Genomic DNA, 17953 nt, shown 5'->3' with positions numbered 1-17953 from the left:
AATGCAGGGCCCTCAAACTTTTTAAAGAGGGGGCCAGTTCACTGTCCCTCACACACTGTTGGGGGCCAGACTATAGTTTTAAAAACATATGAACGAATTCCTATGCACACTGCACATATTTTATTTGTAGTGCACAAAAAGATCCCTATCTGAAACTGATGCCAGTCAGTGTAGGCAATACTGAGCTAGGTAGAACAATGGTTGGAAACTTGCTTAGGGCAAAAGAGTAGGAGGCTGAGGACATCTGGAGAGTGCTGCAGCTGGATCCAGCCAAAGGCTCACTTAGCCTGGAGCTAAGTTGGGCAATGTCAAAAGTCTTTAAAGGTTCTTACCCACTTTTGTTCAGGGCCTCTCCCTCCTCGGAAGGAGGAGAGGGAACTCTGTTGCAACAGAAAAATAAGTATCTGCCTTGCTTTCCACTGGACCCTGCCTCCATCCATTCTTCTGTGACCAGTCATAGACTTAGGGGACTCAGGAGTTCCATGGGGAGTTGGGCAGCAAAAGCCAAACCCCAATTTTTACATCAAGGTTACATTCCAGAGATAAAACCTAACACCAAAATCATGTATAGTCAAAACACACTGGGTGCAATGGTGGGTGAGATTGTCCAAGTATTTTTTGCCTGGATGCCTGCCCTCTTTTTAATGCTAAGTAATTCCTTCTCCCATTCTCCTTTCACATTCAGCTTGTACCTTATGCCTAGCCCCAACAGCCAGTTTCTTTCTTTCCTCCTACCAAATTCTGTCAGAGTCACTTCCAAAGCAACTTTCATCTCTCATCCTCTTCCTTTCTATTCCCCCCTTTTTTGTATCATCATCATCTTATTTTCTTGTTTCCTTCACTACCTCTCTTACCACTTTCTCCTAAACACCTCTCCTTCAACACATCCCCTGCCCCTTTCCAGCATGCAAGGAGTTACTGGTGCTGGCATGAGGCCAGCCAAATTCTATGGCATGACTAGGTGAGAAGGGCAGAGAAGTCTGCCTTAATGTGGTCCAGAGCCAACTGCAGTAGATGTATGTAATGCTGAGTTAATCTGATTACTCTTTCCTTTCAGCTACTGTGCTAATGTACAGTAGCTGAGTCACCGACTCCAGCAACCAATCAAACATATTTAGTAGTGATGTGTTACACTCTGGGGAGAGTATTTGTTGACTGCACTTCTCATTGCCTAAAGCTGACACATACCTCAGTGATAGGAAATAATAGGTAGCTAGAAGAGAATGTTTTATCACTACCAGCTGATGAACAGCCTTCCTAAAAGCATGCCCTCCAAGGACAGATGATCGTCATTTGCTTGTGCTATTGTGACAACATGAACACACTCATACATATTACAGTGAAAAGTTACCAGCAAGCCTAGGAAATGTGTGTTCAATCTTTCATGAAGCAGCAGAAGTTGACTTTAGGCACCATGCTTTGCAGACACTGGAGTCATGGAATACCAAAGTGCATAAAAACATAAGTCAGAATTGGACTTCACTCTGTGGTGTATGAAGCCACTGGAGTCTTACACAAATCCTTTTTAATTTTTGTCCACAAGATAGAAGATCTGTTGGCAGGGACAGTTTCAAGGCACTTACCAAAGGAAGCTCAAACTAAACTGAAGCACGTGAACATAAGCAGGTACTCGCAGGTGGCGCTGTGGGTTAAAGCCTCAGCACCTAGGGCTTGCCGATCGAAAGGTCGGCGGTTCGAATCCCTGCGGCGGGGTGCGCTCCCGCTGCTCGGTCCCAGCGCCTGCCAACCTAGCAGTTCGAAAGCACCTCCAGGTGCAAGTAGATAAATAGGGACCGCTTACCAGCGGGAAGGTAAACGGCGTTTCCGTGTGCGGCTCTGGCTCGCCAGAGCAGCGATGTCACGCTGGCCACGTGACCCGGAAGTGTCTCCGGACAGCGCTGGCCCCTGGCCTCTTAAGTGAGATGGGCGCACAACCCCAGAGTCTGTCAAGACTGGCCCGTACGGGCAGGGGTACCTTTACCTTTACCTTTACGCTTGGTGTTAAATAAGGATCAGGCAGACTCAGCAATGGAGAATAAGAAGGTGAAGTTTATTGCCAGGCAATAAGGACCCAGTTTGGAATCTCTTCCAAAAAGGAACTGGGACCCCGATTGACAGAAATCCAGAGGTCTTTATACCTGAGCAGATCACAGCAAATCATAGATCATGAGACAACCATGAGGCAGTCACGATATTTCCAGCGAAAATTAGCCAATTAGCAAGCTTCTTGCCATGCTACCAGCTCCTGGTCAAGCACTGGTCAAGCACGGAGTTCTAGTTCTGCTTTCCGCTGCTTGCAGTGACGCTCTGTCTAACCTCTCCCCTAGTTATGACAGGACAGGGAGTTTGGAGATTTTGTGGTTTTATCTTCCTGTTCTGTGGATTAATTTAGCCTGTATCTGAGGGGATTTTGTACCAGAATCTCTGATTCACATCTTCCCCTTGTCCAGGGTACACGGATGTTTGTAGGGGAAAGGTCGGCTCCTAATTTTGCTGTTTCAAGCAGTATGCTGTTAGCTAAGGCACAGCTTCCCTTTGATTCAAAATGGATTATAAAATACTGTAAGCCTTGAGTATGTGTGAGCATATATGAATATATTGATTACTGATAACTGATTATATGGATAGCATAGGGGTAGCCCTTCTTTCTTGCCTCAAAACAAAGAAATATATGCATCTAAAATGAAAGCAAGGAATGAGTGTCGAGGAGGAAGGCGAGTTTGACAGATTCCAGAAGAGGCACCAATTCACTCTGAAGCATTACAAACCTTAAATTTATTCTTACATATGAAGATTAGGTTCCTTAGGATAAATGTGTAGCAATATCATTTGATAGTCTATGGTCTTCAAAGAAAGGAACAGCAGGTCATAAAAGAAATATAGGTGGTCTGAATATCTAAACACTAACTTTTCCACAAATATAAGGAATAATATTTAAGTTTAAGCCAATCTAGCTGGCAATGGCCAGCAATCTACTGCAATGGAAGTAGTAGTAGTAGTAATAGTATTTGGTGATAACCAAACAGCTCGCACTTTGATTTCTCTATTATTAATTACTTTTGATGATGGTGATTTCTCCATTTCTTATGTTTTTGCCTTTTCAGTGTCAGTAATTCTTTTTTTAAAAAATTGATTTAACACATATTAAAAATCATAGCTGATATATTACTATACAGTTACAATAAAGCTTTTCTGAAAATCTCCCATGTTTATTTAAGATACTAAAAATAACTTAATTTTAATTCCTTATCCCACAACTGTATAATATTCTTAAGTTGCACCAGTCCTCTTACCTTCTGTATGGTACTCTTATATGATGTTTTGCAAGACAGCAATATAAAATAGAAACCTCACTTATAAAATCTGATCTTTTGATTACGCTGCCATAACAGATTTATGCGTGGGATGAAAAGATCCTATTTCAATTACACCAAACTAATTCCATTAAAAATCCACAGGGTGGCAGCAATTTGAATAAGCAATGCTTGAGTCGGTTCTAGACAATGCATTATTTAAAACATTTATTTCCCACCTCTTCAATGTTTGAGGTGGCTTCCAAAAGAAAACAAACAATAAAAACAATTAAAATGGTCAGAAAAACAAATTACATTCTACTATGCATTTTAGGAAAGTTGTTTTGTAGCACCCTGCTTGTGGTTAACGCTTAGCTGGAATGAAATATTCAACGCAGCAATAGAGAAATTAAAATAATAATTTATTTGTCAGACAAATAAATATGAGGCACAGTGGTATATGGTTACCAAGCTCTGGCCTGGCCTCCTGCCATTCTGGCCAGCACTTATATTTCCTTAATCCAGCCCCCTTGCTCCTCCTGTGGCTGCCTCTGTCCAATCAGCCTGGTTGAAATTCCTATTGGCTGTTTGCTAGAACCAATCACAAAAGATACACCCATTTCCTTCTGCCCTTTTATGGGACACAAAGAGCTATCTATAAATGGCAAATAAGTAGTAATATATCTTACATGTGTCTTAACAAGGAATCTTAATTACCAGCTCACCTCTTGCCCTCCTTGCCCTATTGCCTTCCAAAACAGATGGTTAATCTTGAATTTTTATCTTAAACATATGTCAAGGATTTTGAGTTCACATCAACATTGAGAGATCTCCTTCATTTGAAGGTTTCTAAACAAAAGGCCTGACAACCATATATCAGGAGTGCTCGATGGCGTCTCCTGTCTGGCAGGAGCTGAGCTGGTGGCTGACTTAATTTCAGGATAGTTACAACTCTTACAACTATATGAAATAAGAATCTAGCATTTCTTAAATCCTTTGCATAATTATATTTAAGCTAATATATTTAATACATAAATAACCTTTTAAAAGGAAAAGAAATCTTAAAAGGATCTTAGTTTAAGAAAGAAACAGCTTTAGAAAAGACTTCCCAAAAATATTCTCTTCTCCAGCCAAGCCAGTTGTCTTTTTCACTGCTCTTGACCTTTTTAACCTTAGGAAGAAGATATGGCTCATTTTACTATTTATCAACCCTTAATTTGTAGGGTCAGTGTAACCTTGGCTCTCAGCCTGTAATTCCCTTTTTACGACTTTGAGAATTGTTTTCTGCTATAAATCAGGGGGCCCCCTTGTCTAGGAGAAAAACATTTTGCCAAGGTTCTTAGGCAGCTGCTCTTCTGCCTGGCATGAACATTTGAAAATCTTTAAGCTTTTTAAGATACAGGCCCTGATCAAAAAAATATAAGCTTTGATAAAAATGCAGGCTTATGATTAGATGCCTCAGTTTGTCTGTTTGCTATGCATTTGAACACCTCTTAAGATATCATGACCAGATTTTGCATGATAGCTCCTGATATCAAGGAGCATGTTTTTGTCAATGTTTGGATACAAATGGACACCATTCAAGAGGCCAGACTGAACCTTTCGAAACTGCACTGATTTTTTGGTTTCTCAGAATTCCCAAGCAACGCTGGGTACGAGGCTGTTAGTAAGCTATAAATAAAATATATTCCACAGTATGCAAAAGACAGGGATACAATGCCCACACTTTCGGAAAAGATAGTTTTGCATCCTTTCTGAAATGCAGCAAGAACAGAGCAATTAAGGAATTTATCAGACAGATGGTTTCACAGTCTTGAAGCAAATGCAGCATGCCCCTTGCCACATATTTATGTATTATTATTAATTCATTATATTTATATCCAATATTTCTTCCATAGGATTCCATAGTGGAATTATGTTTAAACAAATATTGATTTGCAGTACTTCTCATCCCAGCCATTATGCCACTTTCCTCTTAATATTCTCCTTTTCTAAAAAAAAATGTGATGTCCAACCACTTTCCAAGAGATATTTTTGTTCATCTCTCTTGGTCTGGGGGATGAGATAATTACTGACCTTCCCAAGTTTGTATACTGTATTTTGAAATTCAGGTATGTCTAAGGTAGGGTTGCCATATCTTGAAGAGCAAAAAGAGGACAGCCCAAGATGCTGACCGTCCGAACTGGGGAAAGAGGGGCCACCACATCCACACACCTCTTTCCCCGGTTCGGGCTGGCAGCAGCTGCAGTTTGTATGCAGAGCAGCCCAAGCCCAAGGAGCCTGAGCCCAAGCTCAACCCCCCCAAACCTGGACATTTTCTTTAAAATGTAAAAATCCACCCAGGTGGGAAAGTTGGTCCCCCAAAAGAGGACATGTCCAGGTTTCCCCGGACATATGGTAGCCCTAGGGTCTTTTTTCTTTCCTCTTTTCCCACCCCTGCCCACCACAGCAATGTTTGATGACTGCACAAAGAAGAAAGTAGTTGTCTGTGAGCATATACAGTAATACCTCCATGAACGTCCGCATCATCTAGCGTCCGTTCCGGAGAATGTCCGTGGCAAACCTGAAAGTACCGGAACAGGTTACTTCCGGGTTTGCTGCTCATGCATGCACAGAAGCGCTAAATCATGCTCCGCGCATTTGCAGAAGCACAAGCCACTCTGCGCGTGTGCGCAGATGCGGCACTTTGCCCTGCGTCCTTTTCGGCTAGCGGTCAGGGCTCTGGAACAAATCCCGGTCACAAAACAAGGTACGACTGTACTGTGTTATCTTTAAAAATAAGCGCATAACCTGGATCCACAGTCCATAACCCGGAAGACTACATATATGGCAAATGCTAGAATAATAGTATGTGACTAAAGAATGGAGAAAATAGGACACACATTCTAGACACAAAGTGAAAAAGCAGAATCACAGTGACAAGTCCCTCGCGCATACATGCAGGGATCTTGTTTTTGCAGCTGTAGGTATACAAGCAATTGCAGTTGTGTAAGGAAACAATCCTGTTTCCTCCTGCGCTATTCAACATATGTAAATTAAGTTACGTGAGCAAATTAAGTTATGTGAATGTAGCTAACATTTGGTAATAGCCAATGAAGTGGTAAGACTTTCATCCTTTTATCCAGTGGACCTAGCAGAGAATTTCTGGCATAAGCCAGACTAATTTGAAGAATGACCTCAGTTTTTATGACCTCATATAAAACTGAGTTTCATATTTTGTCAGGAAACTGAAACATGTTTTGATTTTCAACAAGGGTTCTTTACAAAAAAACATTTGTAAGAACTGTAACCCTGTCTAGGCACAGGCAACTCACTTCCAGCTCCCTGGTTCCTGTGCTCTCAGACCACCTCTCTCATGGAGCAGAGCTCTGTACCCAGTTACTCATAAGCAACAGTATATCTAAGGACACAATAAGAAGTAATGTGGCAGGACTCCATTTGAATCCTGTTAATTTCTTATAAATCAGGAGGTAAAGGCCACCAAAGAAAAAGGCCTCTTTAAATACTAACATTATGGCTCATAGTAATCCACGAAATGAACAGTCAACATAATAACACTTGTTTTATATGCATCCTTTCCTTCCTATATTTCCCCCAGATGGTCCTTTGTCTTTTTCACACTTCTCAGTCATATGTTTTCATCACACTGCTTGGTATTGATTGCTCTGTGTTCAGTCACCCGTGACAGAGAGGCCTTGATGCTCAGTTCACAGCAATATGTGAAAGGGAAGGGTACCTTGAGGAAAATATACTAAGTTGCAAACATGGGCACAGCTCAAAGCCCCCTGGCCATGCTCCCTAATGTGCTCTCTTCCCAAACACATTAATTTTGTCTGCAAGCCAGACAACAATGGGATTTCTTCCCATTTACCCTCCCCTCCAGCTTCCTGTCCTCCCTCTGCTGCCTCCACATTTCCCCACCTTGGGATAGGGACCTGTTTTTATTACCCTGTATAGCTCCACTGCTAGACAGCATCTTAAAAAGTAGAGACATCACCTTGCCAACAAAGGTCCGTATAGTAAAAGCTATGGTTTTCCCAGTAGTGATGTATGGAAGCGAGAGCTGGACCATAAAGAAGGCAGATCGCCGAAGAATTGATTCCTTTGAATTATGGTGCTGGAGGAGACTCTTGAGAGTCCCATGGACTGCAAGAAGAACAAACCGATCCATTCTTAAGGAAATCAGCCCTGAGTGCTCACTGGAAGGACAGATCGTGAAGCTGAGGCTCCAATACTTTGGCCACCTCATGAGAAGAGAAGACTCCCTGGAAAAGACCCTGATGTTGGGAAAGATGGAGGGCACAAGGAGAAGGGGACGACAGAGAACGAGATGGTTGGATAGTGTCTTCGAAGCTACAAACATGAGTCTGACCAAACTGCGGGAGGCAGTGGAAGACAGGAGGGCCTGGCGTGCTCTGGTCCATGGGGTCACGAAGAGTCGGACACGACTAAACGACTAAACAACAACAACATAGCTCCACTGATATTTATGATTAATTGGAATAAACTCCATGTTGCATAGTTTACATACATGTGCAAAATATCTGTTCATCTTTCTTTCCCCTCCTCAGTTACCAGGCTCCGCTGTGAGGACTTCATTTTTACACTAATAGTGTCACAAAAAAAGAAACTGGTTTGTTTGCTTAGTATTTCCATATATAAGTTACCTAATTTAAAAAAATAGTCTATGGATAACATACAGCATCAAAAAGAACACAGAAAACAGTAACAACTAAACCAGCCTAGCAATAGTTTAACAATACAGTGGTATCTCAGTTTACGAACTTAATCCGTTCCGGAAGTCCGTTCTTAAACCAAAACCATTCTTAAACTGAGGCACGCTTTCCCTAATGACGTCTCCCGCCACCGGTGCCCTTCCACCATTCTTACACCAAGGTAAAATTCGCAAACAGGGACACACTACTTCCTGTTTTGCGGAGTTCGTAAACCAAATACTTTATAAACAGGGCTGTTCTTAAACCAAGCTACCACTGTAATATCCCACTACAAGGTGTAACATAGAATAAAACAGATGCAAATGAACCACTGGCAACCACTTTAAGGACTCTCAGACTAAGAAACTCCCTTGAATAAGAGGGAAGTTGCCCAGGTTTTTGCATGACAAAAATTCATATTTGTCCAAGAAATATCAGACTTGAATAAACTCTAGCTTGGAACCAGACTTCCTTTTACAGCTACGAAACCCAGGAGCTAACCTAACAGCCTAATAAAGGTTCTTATACTGGCCACCAGTAATCACTTCAAGCCATCTTCAAACTGTCATCAGCAACAAAGGCCTAGGACTGCCAATGACACTATTTTGTTTTCTGCAACAGCCGCAAAAATAACAGCACTTGGAAAGTTCCAGTTGACGTTGAGGCATCTGATCAAGGCCTGTATTTTAAAATGAGCTTAAAGATATATATTTGCAAATGTTTGTATGTTTCATGCCAGGCAGAAAAGCAGCTGGCTAAGTACTTTGGCAGTTGTTTATCCTCCTGAACAGGGCCCCCCTGATTTATAGCAGTAGCAGGAAACAAATTTCTCAAAGTTTTAAAAGGGAATTACAGGCTGGGAGCAAAGGTTATACTGACCCTACATATTACAGAATACAATCAAGCTGCAAAAACACTAATTAAGAGTTGGTAAATAGTAAGATTTATTGTTTAACAGAAAATAATACCATGTGCCTCCCATCAGACTCTAGCCATATTTTCCTAAAGTTAAAGGGAAAAGCAGCTGGCTGGGAAAGGGGGGGGGGTGTAAACTGAAGAGGCTTCTTTGAAGCTGTTTTTACTGAGTTCCTTCTTACTTTGAAAAGGCCTTTTCTTCTAAAAAGCTATCTATGTTATGTATGTGATTTTGTTGGCTTAATGTAATTATGCAAATGATTTAGAAAGTAAGAAATGTTAGATTCTTATGTTAGATTCTTATTTCATTGATGGTGTGTGAGAATGTGAACCCAAGATCTCTGTTTAGATAGTATGTAATACAGTGGTGCCCTGCAAGACGAATGCCTCGCAAGACGAAAAACCCGCTAGACGAAAGGGTTTTCCGTTTTTCGAAGCGCTTCGCAAGACAAATTTCTCTATGGGCTTGCTTCGCAAGACGTTTTCGTCTTGCGATTTTTTTCGCTTTCCCCCCCTTTTTCTAAGCCGCTAAGCCGCTAATAGCCGCTTAGCCGCTAATAGCGCTAAGCCGCTAATAGGGTTGCTTCGCAAGACGAAAAAACCGCTAGACGAAGAGACTCGCGGAACGGATTCTTTTCGTCTTGCGAGGCACCACTGTACCATGAGCCATCTGTTTTAGCCATTTGTTTTGGAATGCAGGGGCAAAAGGTGATCTGGTAATTAAGGTGCCTTGTCGAGGCAAATCTAAGATATATGGCTACTTGTCTGCCATTTATGGATAGAAGGAAATATAGCTCTTTGTCTCTCATAAAAGGTAATAGGAAATGGGTGTATCTTTTATGATTGGTTCTAGCAAACAGCCAATAGGAATTTCAACCAGGCTGATTGGACAGAGGCAGCCAAAGGAGGAGCAAGGGGGCTGGGCTGAGGAAATATAAGTGCTGGCCATCAGGGCTGGAGTGGGCAGAGCTTTGGTAACCATATACCACTGTGTCTATCATTTATTTGTCTGACAAATAAATTATTATTTTAATTTCTCTATTGCTGTGTTGAATATTTCATTCCAGCTAAGCGTTAACCACAAGCAGGGTGCTACAACGTAAAGGACATCATATACTGCTGCAAATGAGACAAATCAAGCTTTCAAAATTAGCATAAGTATAAAAGCAGTTGATTAGGAAAAATATTGTTTTTGCTGTTCTGATATATATATATATATTTTTTAAAAAAAACATTTGTCAATTGACTCTATTTTCACAATGGCCAACCAGGATTTGAGCACAAGAGCACTCTCCCTTTCTTTATTTTCCAGCTACTGGTATTTGAAGCATTGCTGGTCACAACTGTAGAGGCAGAGTATAGTCACCATGGCTAGTACTAGTTAATATTCCTCTCCTCCATGAATTTATCTAATCCTCTTATACAGCTATCTAGGTTGGTGGCCACCACTGCCTCCTGTGGGAGTGAGTTCCATAGGGGGTCAATTCCCATTCAGGCTTTAAGTTCACTGGAAGGCATGGGACAAGTCACTGGCAGAGTTTGATGCAATGCAAGACCATGGTTTAGTGTTACGTCACCATAGTGTTCTCCCAGACCTGTGCACTGCCCCTCCCCTCTCATGGAACTAGGAACAGTAGTGTGAAAGCTTTTGCTTTCCCCTAACCACAGCTTTTCATTTCATCTGAATGGGGGGGTTGTGGTTTAACACTATCTATGTTTAGTTTAAAAACAAGTCAACTTCAAATCATGCATTATGAAGCTAACTTGCAGAAACTAACAACAGATAGTGTAAAAGCCACAATCCCCCATTCAGGTGAAAAGAACAAGCTGTGTTTAAGTGAAAGCGAAAGCTTCTGAATTCCTCTTCCTGGCTGCATGGGAAGAGGGAAGGGGAGCGGGAAATATGCATGTGTAGAAGACAGCTAGGCTCCTTCATGTAGTAGTAAACCATGGTTTCGCATTACATGCAATGTGGCCATGAGTTCACAACAGGCACACATGAAGAGTCTGCTTTTCCAGTGAACTAACAAATAAACTATGATAACTGAAGGAACAGCCGCAAAAAGACAGCTTAACAAAGATTTGGTGTAATTTTATTATGCATACAAATCTCCCAGATAATAATCAACCCTTCACCAACAACATATAGCTCAATGTGGCTAGAACAATCCTATAAAAGGAAATGGTTTTGAGCCCCCAAGTTCTCTTTATCTCATCACAGTCATAATTATATTCATAATTATTTTCATATTCACATCTGTATAACCATCCCTGCTCCAAACTTACTGGACTCTTCAAGTTTTTATTACATGATAACTGCTCCTCAACTAATGTTGACAAATGTACCCAATAAATGTTGTATGGTTTTTTAAAAACCCATTCATAAATTTTTATGCTTATTTCTTTTTCTCCCCCTCTTTCCTCCCATTTTGTTTTCTCTTTTCTGTTTTTGCTGTTTTTGCTGATGATCACTATAATATCTAAATCAGACATTTTTCTTATTTGCTAGGTATATTCCATAGAGAAATTATATAACTGCCACACATTGTCAAATAGTTATACTGTTGTGTTGTTAGAATTGAATAAAAGTTATTTAAAACTAAAATGAGAAGAGCCTGCTAGATCAAATGAATGGCCAATCTAGCCCAGCATCCTGTTCTCATTGTGGCCATCCAGATTTCTGCGGGAAATTCAAAGTAGGATCTGAGCAGAACAGCAGTCTACCCTCCTGTGGTTTCTCAACCTACCTTGCAGAGCTGTTGTAAGGTTAACATAGGATAATCCCATGTATAATGTCTTAAGCTTGCTGGTGGGATGCAAATGTAATAATAAAAAATATGGAAAAACTGTGTACTACATTTCATGGTCATAGTTTCTCAAGAATGTCCTCATGGGCCATGTCCTCACAGTCTACAGCTAAGAGCTGTTTCCTTAATTTTTCTAAAGCTCTCTCTGTAATGGTCATTTCAGTGAATATGCATACATTTAAAAGGAAATTCCTGATTTGCAGTTGGAAGGAGAAAGGAAAGGTGTTTCAATATTTAGACTACGGCAGTTAATAATTTATGAAATACTCTGTGACTTCTTTAAGATAATTAATCGTACCCGGACAAAATTCTCCTGACTACACTAAGCAGAAAATTATATTTAAACAGAACTTCTCTTGTTAATGCTGCAGAAATTTAATAGCTCTTTTCCTGACTACAAAAATCAAGCACTCTATTGATGCTGTAACATATTACAGGTCACTTGAACTTTAGTGAAGTATTTTTAAGCAGTGCACATCTGCTTGTGTTGTTGATTAAAATAAATGCAGGGGGAAAACTAGACAATGATAATGTACACCAGCAGAGTCCCTGTCTTTTGGGCTACAAGTGCCAAATGATTATCAATAATTTTGGATTTTTACAGCAGAATCATATGCATGTCTATTCAGAAGCAAGTTTAACTGAGTTCATCTGGCTCACTCCAAGGTTATATATAAATATATATATATATATATATATATATATATATATATATATAGGATTGCAGTGTGGGCAACTCCCCATTTGCATGCGATCAGCACATGTGCGACCTCTGACACATGCACTGTTTTCAGCTCTGCAAGGGGGTGAAAAGAGGCAGAACATGGTGGACTTATGCACATCCTACTGACACACATGGTGCCTCAGAACACAACCCGTGCATAAATGGGGAGTTGCCTATATATAGACAAGACCCAAACCCTGAGGCAAAGATGGATTCCTTAAGGGAATTTTTTTTTATTATCATTGGTAAAGGGTAATCTGCACCAGTAGCAGAGTAGGGAGGGGCAAAGCTGCCTTCCCAACACTAGCATCTCTGCAATTTACCTGGACAGGTGACTGCAAGGTTGGGGCCATGTGGGTATTCACCCATATAACCCCGCCCTTGCCACAACCTCATATGCAGATATGCAGTAGTGGTACCAGTGTCAGGAGGGCAATTCCACCACACCACACATACAGTTACTGATCTGTAAAAGGACCCCTGATGTACTTCATGGCACCTCTACAATCAAGATATCAAAAAAATGCTGCAGAGAAGTGTCTGTCAAAAGCTAACATAACATCTCTAAACTTGTCATAATGCTGTAACACCAGGGTAGTTGATGTCACGGCTAAAATGGCCGCTGAGCTGGGTCAGCATGAGTCAGCAGCTTGCACTGGGTTGTATATATAGAGTGAGAAATGTTTGGCTGAAGCTGAGGTTGAGTTGGGTTGGTTGGTTAGTGAATGCTGGTAGTGTTGTTGTGTGTCAGTCGCTTTTGCACAAAGATTTTTAAGAATAAAACTCTGCAAGGATATTCTCGTGGACTCTTTTATGCCGACAAGGGTCTGAGGACCAGGCTGAGGAGACAAAGGGAGGTCAGAACCCTTTCCTTCTTTTTTTTGCTTTTTACAAACACTGACAGTTGATAGGGGAAGGAGAGCTCCATTGCTACCAGAGGGAATTATTTTAACCATAAATTGAATCCCATTTGCTTCCCACTCCAAAATCTACTAAATTGACTGTTCTGCCATGTCTATTAGTGCCTGTGCGATTGAGTGTTTTAAATAGGAAAAGTTTTATACCATTATATGCCTTTCCTGTCTGAGATCCCTACTGATGTCATCCATTGTTCAGGCTGCATGCATTAGCCACTGCTTTGGCAAGAGCCAAGGTGATGCTGACTCACTTCCCTGGCTCTCTCCCAGCCTCCTCTGCTGCAGCTCCCCATCCTCATTCCCCAAGATGTTCTCAAATTCATAATCTTCCTGTCACTTGCAAAGCTGCACTACCTCTCTTTACAAATGGCATGAGGTGGAGGGCAGAATCAATTGCAGTTATTTAAAGCATTTCACACTATCTCATTTCTGATTCCTGCATGCATTGCAGATGAACAGCACACTGCTATTTAAGTGTGCTATTTATCTTGAGGAACCTAAACATCAAAAGCAGCATAACCAGCCTTCAATGTAGTCACTGTATCCCTGCAATGCCAGGAAAATACCTTGTTTCACTGGAACATGGGATTAGGATACTTAACATTTGGGTGTAATTACCAGAAATCTACAGGACACGGGTGGCGTTGTGGGTTAAACCACAGAGCCTAGGACTTGCCGATCAAAAGGTTGGCGGTTCGAATCCCCGCGACGGGGTGAGCTCCCGTTGCTTGGTCCCTGCCCCTGCCAACCTAGCAGTTCAAAAGCACCTCAAAGTGCAAGTAGATAAATAGGTACCACTCCGGTGGGAAGGTAAACGGTGTTTCCGTGCGCTGATCTGGCTAACCAGAAGTGGCTTAGTCATGCTGGCCACATGACCCGGAAGCTGTACGCCGGCTCCCTCAACCAATAAAGCGAGATGAGCGCCGCGACCCCAGAGTCGGCCACGACTGGACCTAATGGTCAGGGGTCCCTTTACCTTTACCAGAGATCTTGGGTAGCTTCACATGAGGGTGGGGTTTTACCATGAGTTTACCACATATTTTCTGCTGCATTTGAAAAGTCTTTGCATTTTATGGAAAAATGGGGTAAGCACGTACTGTACCTTAGAGAATCACAGCAAAAAATGAATAGATCAAGTTTGTGCAGCTACAGCCATGGGAAAAAGAATTATGTTGTTTTACATATGAGGGCATAATAAGAATCATCTGTTCCTCAGCAGGTATTAAAATTAAGTAAATATAACTTCATATTGCACCATGTCATGATTTATTTAACAGAAAGAAAGGCAACATGGAGAAGCCACAGCTATTGACCAGGATAAAAATCTGAAGTCTGACTGATTCAAGGAATTTAAAAATTGTGCCCCTTTTGCAGAACTATGGAATAAAGGAAACTCACTTTCTAGTTATGACAGCTCCTGGAAACTGATGTACACTAAGAAATGATTTCATCCCTAGCCACACAAAAAAGTAAGAGAATCAAACACATTATCTGTCACAAACTGTTATACCCCAATTAAGCCAAGTCAGTTGAAGCTTTTAATTCCCCAATGTCTTCTCAGGCAGTTTTTTAGATTCTTGAATCCCATTCAAATCGCATAGATGTTATCCCCCATTAAGGAAATTTCCATCCGAATTGGCTGTCAAAGACCTATTTAAATACTCTTTCTCCCATTCTAATAAGGTGATCTCTCCAAGGATGCCAATGTCATTAATACATTTGGAAATAAGGGGTTCCACGTATAGCTCTGGTGGCAGTGACCCTGTAGTGCTTTATTCAGCTAAGCAGAATCAACAATACATTTGGAAATAAATAAAATTAAAAATGGTACCCTCTCACTTTCTCTCTTGCATTCATACAAGGCATAAATACAGTACCATGAGAAAGGTTTAAAATTGCATTTAGCATCATATATAAAAGTGCCCTATACTGATTTTTGTGTAACTTTTTAAAAATGTTTTTCCCTTTGCCTTCCTTCTATGCAACCCAACTTGCAAACATAGCTTTGAAAATATCACACAGAGGCGGTTCACAATGGGGCCATTACATCTGACTGAAATTGGCAGAATAACTGCATTATTTTGCTCTCACTCATAAGTCTCCTGCTTTTTTGTGTGCCTACTGAAGTTTTGCTCCTAAAAAGCTATGCATCTCAGCCTTTTTTGCTAAAACAAAAAAGTTATTAACTCTTAGAGTTACAGATATCTGCCTCAAAATACCAACTGTATCACCCCAAAAGTACAGAAGGCTTTATTACAAAGAAAGCTAAAAGAGTTGCATTTTTTAAAAAATGTTTAAATACTGTGGCTACCAGTTCAAAGGCTTTGGTTCACATATATTGAATTCCTTTACATGCCAGGTTCTCTCCATTCACTTCAATGGCAAAAACAATTCTGTTCTCTGGGCAGTTTGTTATACTGCTGCACTGCTTCTATAGTTAGGAATAAATGTGGAAAAACTGCTTTTGAAGTTGCTATGAAAGATATTTGTGTGCACACAAATTCAACTGTGATAGTCCCAAGATTGAGCTATTTGCTGCATATACATAGCTAGGTATTTATTCCTTGGCCTCACAACCAGATCTGGCTGCAAGTAATAATATTTTCCAGGTCTGTGTGTGTTTTTAATTACATTTCTCCCATTTGGGAAGATGGAAAAGGGGAAGTGAGAACACAGCAGAAATATGAAGGAGTAATTATATACCAGATTGTGGAAGACATAGCAACTCATTTTCTAAATATAATATTGAGGCATCTGATCAAGGCCTGTATTTTAAAATGAGCTTAAAGATTTTCAAATGTTTTATACTTGGCAGATAAACATCTGCCTAAGTACTTTGCAAGATGTTTATCCTCCTGGACAAGGGCCCAGGAGACAAAATTCTCAAAGTTGTAAAAAGGGAATTATAGGCTGAGAGCAAAGGTTACTAGGTTACTGACCCTACAGAATACAGTCAAGCTGAAAACAACATAATTAAGAGTTAGCAAATAGTAGGATTTATTGTTTAACAAAATATAATACCATGTGTCTTCCATTAGAGACTTGAGCCACAGGTTAAAGGGCAAGAGCTAATAGAAACAGCAGCTGGCTTGAAAAAAGGGTGTAAATTTAAGGGATTGCTTTTGGAAAATGTTTTTACTAAGTTCCCTTTTACTTAGAAAAGGCCTTTGCTTCTAAAATCTATATATGTTATGTATGAAATATATTGGCTTAAATGTAATTATGCAAAGGATTTAGAAAGTAAGAAATGTTAGATTCTTATGTTAGATTCTTATTTCATAGAATCATATAGTTGGAAGAGACCACAGGGGCCATCGAGTCCAGCCCCCTGCCAAGCAGGAAACACCATCAGAGCACTCCTGACATATGGTTGTCAGGCCTCTGCTTAAAGACCTCCAAAGAAGGAGATCTTTCATTGATGATGTGTGAGAATGTGAACCCAAGATCTCTGACATCTGTTTAAGATAAAAATTTAAAACCATTAGCCATCTGTTTTGGAGTGAATAGGGCAAAAGGGGCAAAAGGTGATCGGGTAATTAAGGTGCCTAGTCAGGCAAATGTAAGATATATGGCTACTTGCCTGCCATTTATGGATAGAAGGAAATATAGCTCTTTGTTTCCCATAAAAGGCAATAGGAAATGGGTGTATCTTTTATGATTGGTTCTAGCAAACAGCCAATAGGAATTTCAACCAGGCTGATTGGACAGAGGCAGCCAAAGGAGGAGCAAGGGGGCTGGGCTGAGGAAATATAAGTGCTGACCATCAGGGCTGGAGTGGGCAGAGCTTTGGTAACCATATACCACGGTGTCACTCATTTATTTGTCTGACAAATAAATTATTATTTTAATTTCTCTATTGCTGCGTTGAATATTTCATTCCAGCTAAGTGTTAACCACAAGCAGGGTGCTACAATATGAGATATAAAGGGAAAGGGTCAGATCTATCCTTGATGGAATTATGGGTTTTAAAAGGATTAAAGGGCCAAACTGAACTTGACATTAATTGTGCGAATGCAATTAATGCCATTATAAGACATAATGCATAAATCACATTAATTGCAATCACACAATTAATGTAATTTTTAAAATATAAAAATGTAAATAGCAGATGCACAAGGAGAAATTGGATTGAAGTGGTGGAGAAGTAGAGTTTAAAGCTTCCCTGCCATGCCATGGTCTGAGTAAAATTCTCATCCCTGAAGGCGGTTTTTTTGGAGACAAGCCTCAATTGCTGCTATTTATTCATTTAACTACTATTTACATTTTATTTAAAAATATGCATGTTAATTGCCCCACCCTTACACCACTGCAATGCCACAAGATGTGATGTTAAATCAGTGCAATAAAACACTCAAGACATTGAACACAGGCCAGTGGAAGTGAAATGACATGTGAACATTGACACAACTAAATATGTTGGTATAAAGGTGGATATAAAGGTAACAGAATCCAGAATCTTTCTTCTATTGAGTTAATTCTGCCTCCATTAGAAAACAGTAAGATAGTGCACACCTTTGCATAGATGAACCTGTCTGAATCCTCAGGAGACTGGTTCTCTGGTCCATCCCTGGTGGATGATCAG

At 40.5% G+C, this 17953-nt stretch overlaps 1 protein-coding gene and 1 long non-coding RNA gene across 23 annotated transcripts in view; one reads left to right on the top strand and one right to left on the bottom strand.

Moving 5' to 3' along the window:
* The window catches only part of LOC307225375, a 50736-nt gene extending 33509 nt beyond the window's left edge, over nucleotides 1-17227 (top strand). Inside the window, exons 1-2 of one of the 2 annotated variants that reach the window (XR_013842949.1) lie at nucleotides 8675-9015; nucleotides 16425-17227. This is a non-coding gene — a long non-coding RNA (uncharacterized lncRNA). Of the gene's footprint in view, nucleotides 1-8674; nucleotides 9016-16424 lie in introns of those variants that run through there. The other variant, XR_013842948.1, reaches the window with a different exon arrangement.
* Nucleotides 1-17953, bottom strand: part of BICD1 (BICD cargo adaptor 1) — a 127622-nt gene that overhangs the window by 95934 nt on the left and 13735 nt on the right. The gene's annotated exons all lie outside the window — the stretch shown is intronic.

This window comes from Podarcis cretensis, assembly GCF_951804945.1.
Source record: "Podarcis cretensis genome assembly, chromosome: 10".
NCBI classification, from domain to species: domain Eukaryota; kingdom Metazoa; phylum Chordata; class Lepidosauria; order Squamata; family Lacertidae; genus Podarcis; species Podarcis cretensis.
This window is presented reverse-complemented; position numbering and strand designations above follow the sequence as displayed.